This window comes from Erinaceus europaeus, chromosome 12, assembly GCF_950295315.1.
Source record: "Erinaceus europaeus chromosome 12, mEriEur2.1, whole genome shotgun sequence".
NCBI lineage: Eukaryota > Metazoa > Chordata > Mammalia > Eulipotyphla > Erinaceidae > Erinaceus > Erinaceus europaeus.
In genome coordinates, this window is record NC_080173.1 from 22,458,507 (window position 1) to 22,464,233 (window position 5,727).

A 5,727-nucleotide genomic window follows, 5' to 3' on the forward strand; every position below is an offset into this window, starting at 1 on the left:
ATGGTACATGCAGCTGGGAAGGGAAAAGAAAGAGAACTAGAAGAGAGAGGAAGATCAAAATTAAACAGTTGAGTACTCTAGTTTGAATTGGGAAACAGTTAAATATTGTTATACTGGCTCAGAATCCCAACAGAGACATGCAAATTAAGATCATTGGAGTGTCTAGGAATACAGAACTTACAGAACTTACATATGTGAGATCCAGATTCTCAGTGCCAAATGGGCCTGTAATGCTCACTTGTTTAGAGAAGACCCTAAATATTATTTCATTACTAAGAATAGTTTAAAAGTCAGAACTGAACTTCAAATCAAATATAGATCTTTAAAATAAAGCTTAATTAGTTAATGGGGGAAAGAGAGAGAGAGAGAAGATGAGAGGACCAGAGCATTACTCTGTCACATGTGATGCTAAGGATTGAACTTAGGACATCATGCTAGAGAGTTTATTAACTGCACCACCTCTTGGGCTACCCAAATATAGACTTTTTAAAAAAAGAATTTATTTATTCACTCATGAGAAAGATAGGAGGAGAGAAAGAACCAGACAGCACTCTGGTACATGTGCTGCCGGGGATCGAACTCAGGACCTCATGGTTGAGAATCCAATGCTTTATCCACTGCGCCGCCTCCCGGACCACTCAAACATAGACTTTTAAAAAGCATTTACAAGATCCTGAGGTCTATCACAAAACTCCTTAGTTTGAATTGATTTGAACAATCTCGGGGTGAAGCAATAAACTCTATTTCAACTTATCTCCATAAGACTGATGTTCACAACGGTAACAAATATGCCATTAACATCTGGGCATTTTTGCCTCAATAAGTGGACCTCTTAAAACTTAGATCCAATAATGTCTTCCACTGCTAACCATCTTCTCCCCCTAGCTTAAAGCAAAAGCTCTTTATAGGTATCTACAAGATGTTAGATAACAGCTACTCTCTGTATCAACAGCTATATTCTTTGCCCACCAAAACTTCAGCCAAACTGATTGAAATGCATCAATCTTCCCCATGATCTTTGTATTTAATACAGGCATAACTTACTCCCTTGCTTTCACGGATCTATGTTCAAATGTCAACCAAAAAGAAACGTGCCTGACAATTGTGTCTAAATAGTAGCTACAGCAAATGTATTTTCAAAATAATCATACCACACATATTTTCAGTTCATGTGATATTCTAAAAAGTTGCCACTGCTCCTTCAAGAGGTAGAATCTTTGTTCTTTCTCTTTATCTGGAACTAGTAATTGTCCTACCAAGTAAAATATAGTAATGTGATGCTATGGATTTCTAAGGCTAGTACACGAAAGTGGATAGTGGTTTCCTTTTGATGTTCACTCTTTCCTAGGACATAGACACTTGGAACTCAGTCACCACTTTGTCACATTGGGGTGTGTGTTTGTTTAATATTTTATTGATTCTAAGAGAGAGAAAGAGAGAGAGAGAGAGAGGAGAGCACTGCTCAGCTCTGGCTTATGGTGGGGCTGGGCATTGAACATGGGACCCCAGTACCTCAGGCATGAAAGTCTTTTGCATAAATATTATTTTATCTCTTCAGCCTCTAGCCACCACTTTGTAAAACAAATAGACAGACAAACAAAAATATGAACAGATAGTATAGGTGTTTCATCCAACAGCCCCAAGTGAGGGCTCAGCCAATAGCCAGCATCAACTATCAGGTATAACAATGATAAAGCCACCATGCAATTCCAACCCACAGATGGCTTAGCCAATCCCATGCAGAAAAGATAAAAGTAATAAAGTTGGGAGTCAGGCGGTAGCACAGCAGGTTAAGTGCAGATGGCGCAAAGCACGAGGACAGGCGGAAGGATCCCGGTTCAAACCCCCGTCTCCCCACCTGCAGGGGAGTTGCTTCACAGGCGGTGAAGCAGGTCTGCAGGTGTCTTTCTCTCCCCCTCTCTGTCTTCCCCTCCTCTCTCCATTTCTCTCTGTCCTAAGGAAGATAAAAAAGAAAAGAAAAAAAAGGGATAAAATGATTCCTATCAAGACCAACTCCTCTTGTGTATTTATAAACAAAATACATTGTTATTTAGACCAGGAATTCTTTTGAATAATCTGTCACATATCCATAAAATGAGAACATATTTTCGATGCCAGAAGTGAGATACAACAAAAACCTAAAACATGTGGGAATGACTTTAGAACAAGGGAGTGAGCAGAAACTAAAAGTGCTTAAGGAAAGTTTGAATAAAGCCTAAAGAATCTTAAAGAGGCTCTTAAAGTAAGCCTGATAGCCCTATGAAATTATCCTTCAAGACCTAAAGAAAAGTGAGGAGAAAGGAAATCCTTGGCATTGGTAAGAAAGTTTAGCTGCACTGCTTCTGCAGTGGTATGGACAAATCAATAATAAACCTAAAGACTAGCTCATTGAACTAAGGAGATTTCAGGCAGAATATTAGAAATATCTTTTACTACTTGGCTATTGTCTATGAGAAAATGTGAAAAAGAAAATTTTTATGAAAGAAAAACTAGCTTTCAAGTAAAACTTAGAGGAAATAAAAAAAATTATCAGAATCATTGTAATCTTGCAATCTTGTAACAAGTTATTAATAACAAATAAGAAATTAATAGAGTTACCAAGGTTTGATGAATTAAAAAGTGAAAGTATGGGAGTCTGGCGGTAGCACAGCAGGTTAAGCACACATGGCACAAAGCTCAAGGACCCGCATAAGAATCAGGGTTCGAGCCCCCAGGATCCCCACCTGCAGGGGCGTTGCTTTACAAGCGGTGAAGCAGGTCTGCAGGTACCTGTCTTTCTCTCCCCCGTCTTCCCAGCCTCTCTCCATTTCTCTCTGTCCTATCCAACAACAACGACAACAATAATAACTACAACAATAAAACAGTAAGGCCAACAAAAGGGAATAAATAAATAAAATATGGGAGTTGGGTGGTAGCACAGCGGGTTAAGTGCAGGTGGCGCAGGGATCGGCCTAAGAATGCCGGTTGGAGCCCCCGGCTCCACACCTGCAGGAGTGTCACTTCACAGGCGGTGAAGCAGGTCAGCAGGTGTCTATCTTTCTCTCCCCCTTTCTGTCTTCCCCTCCTCTCTCCATTTCTCTCTGTTCTATCCAACAACAGCAGCAAGAACAACAATAATAACTACAACAAAAAAAACAACAAGGGCAACAAAAGGGAAAAATAAATAAATATAAATTAAAAATATATATAAAAATTATATTTAAAAAAAGTAAAAATATTTCTAATTTTCAGCTTCTATCTTACCTTTAAATTAAGGGAGAGCTTCAAGAGGGAAGATCATACCTGTGGTGAGATTGTAAGTTCTTTGTTAAAGTCTCAGTAATATTTAAAATGTTCTTCAAAAAAATGTGTCAAGAACTGTGTGACTCAAACAGAAGTCTAGGTAAGGTTGTTATATAGAACCCCTTTAGCGGGAGTCGGGCTGTAGCGCAGCGGGTTAAGCGCAGGTGGCGCAAAGCACAAGGACCGGCATAAGGATCCCGGTTCGAACCCCGGCTCCCCACCTGCAGGGGAGTCGCTTCACAGGCGGTGAAGCAGGTCTGCAGGTGTCTATCTTTCTCTCCCCCTCTCTGTCTTCCCCTCCTCTCTCCATTTCTCTCTGTCCTATCCAACAACAACAACAACAATAATAAGTACAACAATAAAACAACAAGGGCAGCAAAAGGGAATAAATAAATAAAATAAATATTTAAAAAAAAAAAAAAAAAAAAGAACCCCTTTAGCCAGTGAAACTCTTATGAAGCTGAAGACTAATTGCTTTCAGCAATTCTATTTTTTTTTTTTTTTTTTTTTTTTTGCCTCCAGGGTTATTGCCAGGGCTTGGTGCCTATACCACGAATCCACTGTTCCTGGAGGCCATTCCCCCCCCCTTTGTTTTTGTTATCCTGGTTGTTTTTATCATTGTTGTTATTGATGTCTTTGTTGTTGGATAGGACAGAGAGAAATGGAGAGAGGAGGGGAAGGAAGAGAGGTGGAGAGAAAGATAGACACCTGCAGACCCGCTTCACCGCCTGTGAAGCAACTTCCCTGCAGGTGGGGAGCCGGGGGTTCCAACCCGAATCCTTACGAGAGTCGGTGTTTTGCGCCACATGTGCTTAACCGATTGTGCTACTGCCCGACCCCCTGCTTTCAACAATTCTACAGGCAACCCAGTGAACAGAAGGACTTATTTTTATAAGATTTTTTTGCATGTTTATTTCATGTAGTGGAATGTATTATTTATTAGTTTATTTGTAAAAACTGCAGTTTTGGGGAGTCGGGCTGTAGCACAGCGGGTTAAGCGCAGGTGGTGCAAAGCACAAGGACCGGCATAAGGATCCCGGTTCGAACCCCGGCTCCCCACCTGCAGGGGAGTTGCTTCACAGGTGGTGAAGCAGGTCTGCAGGTGTCTTTCTCTCCTCCTCTCTGTCTTCCCCTCCTCTCTCCATTTCTCTCTGTCCTATCCAACAACAACAACAACAATAATAACTACAACAATAAAACAACAAGGGCAACAAAAAGGAATAAATAAATAAAATAAATATTTAAAAAATTATAAAAAAAAAAACTGAAGTTTTCCAAATAATGAGCTGGGACAGAAAGCTGGGACAGAAAGGAAGATTTACTCAATATTGTACATACAGAAAGATTAGGGGAAAAATGTTCAGTTCTTCATTAGGCTACATTTTGTGGACAGAGTAGATATACTTGGAGATCATAATTAAGAAATGTAATACATCATTGTCAGTAAGTTGCACTGCATCCTAAACAGGAGCACATAGCCTACCAGATTTCAGAATTATAATAGGTTCCTTTAGGTTTCCCATTTTCATCCTTTTTGAAGAGAAGCGTCTATAGCATTCACTTCATATTTATTTTTCCACATTATGTGTGTGTGCATTTTTGTGTGTGTATGTGTACACGAACACACATACTCACCAAATTGTTCCTTGATTTTACATTTCTAAAGATCCATGGGAACTGTCTGTAGAAGCTGTCTCAGTTGTGTAAGAACATGATATGGTGGCAAAATCTTGGACTGTGAACCTGAATTTCAGGCCATAATGGGACTAGACTCTGGAGAAGAGAGTGACTTTTTCTATATAAGAGGAATATGATTACTGTAGCCAGAAGGTAGACTAGGACAAAGTTTATCTTCAAGAAAATGTGCACTTAGGCTGCTCAGTGCACACCAGCTGTCACAATGGTGAAACAGATTGAGAGCAAGTCTGCTTTTCAGGAAGACAGAGATTCTCTAGGAGATAAACTGATAGTAGTAGGCAACTCAGCCCTTTGTGTGGGCCTTGGATGATTAAGCCTTTCTTTCATTTCCTTTGTGAAAACTATCCCAATGTGGTGTTCCTTGAAGTAGATGTGGATAACTGTCAGGATGTTGCCTCAGAGTATGAAGTCAAATTTATGCCAACCTTCCATTTCTTTAAAAAGGGACAACAGATGGGTGAATTTGGTGGTGCTAATAAGGAAAAACTTGAAGCTACCATTAATTAATTCATCTAATCATAGTCCCTGATAACATAATCTCTTTGACTATAATTTTTTATTTACAAAAATTAAAGACCAGATATGAAAATTATATGCTCAGCTCCCATTAAATCTAAGGAACAATGAAATAATTAATTTACCCTTTTTAAAACTGCCTGGTGTCTGATTAGCTTTCAAAATAAATGCAAGTGGCTACCAAAAAAAAAGTGGGCAAGGTGAGTGACTTTCAATTGTCCCATTATCTCC

General features: G+C 39.5%; 1 pseudogene; it reads left to right on the forward strand.

Annotated features, from left to right (window-relative positions):
* The first annotated feature begins 5,182 nt into the window (after positions 1 to 5,182).
* Positions 5,183 to 5,487, forward strand: LOC103111343 (thioredoxin-like; annotated as a pseudogene).
* Positions 5,488 to 5,727: the final 240 nt, after the last annotated feature.